Source organism: Tupaia chinensis, unplaced genomic scaffold (genome assembly GCF_000334495.1).
Source record: "Tupaia chinensis unplaced genomic scaffold, TupChi_1.0 Scaffold000054_1, whole genome shotgun sequence".
Classification (NCBI taxonomy): Eukaryota; Metazoa; Chordata; class Mammalia; order Scandentia; family Tupaiidae; genus Tupaia; species Tupaia belangeri.
The window spans coordinates 8889705-8890256 of NW_006159512.1; positions in this window are offsets into that span (position 1 = coordinate 8889705).

Below are 552 nucleotides of genomic sequence, written 5' to 3' on the forward strand. Positions count from 1 at the left end.
GCAGGTCCACTCATCTTACATGTTAGAGCATGGAAATCCTGGACTACTAACATTTCCGTTCTCTAAGGCCCCGCGTGTTACCCACGGGTGGCGGTATTTCCGAAGTCTGCAGGGCGGTAAGATGAGTTGCACCCACGCTCTTAGAGCCAATCCCAGGCGCCCCGGCACAGCACCGCTGAGCTCGCGTTCCAGAACATTCGACCCTCTGCCCTCCTCTATGGCGCTGGGCTGGGGCCTGGAAATACACACTTTGCCCTGGGGGACGTCAGAATCCAGCCGGACTGAGAGTAATTACGAAACCATGCGGTAGGCGCTGCGGTCAGTGGAGGAGATCCTGCGAGCCCAGAGGCCTGGGCGGCTAATCCGGAGTCGGATTTCCCAGGGGTTCTGTCTCTTCCGGCTGGTGCTGTCTCCACCGCAAGCGCATCCTCTCCCAAGGCGCCGCGGATCAGGACGCGCACAGCTGGGTCTCCTGAGAACCGTCCCAGATTCTCACCCGAGTCTTGCCCGCAGCAGCCCTGGCGCACACGTGCCGCTGGCGCTCACCCGGCA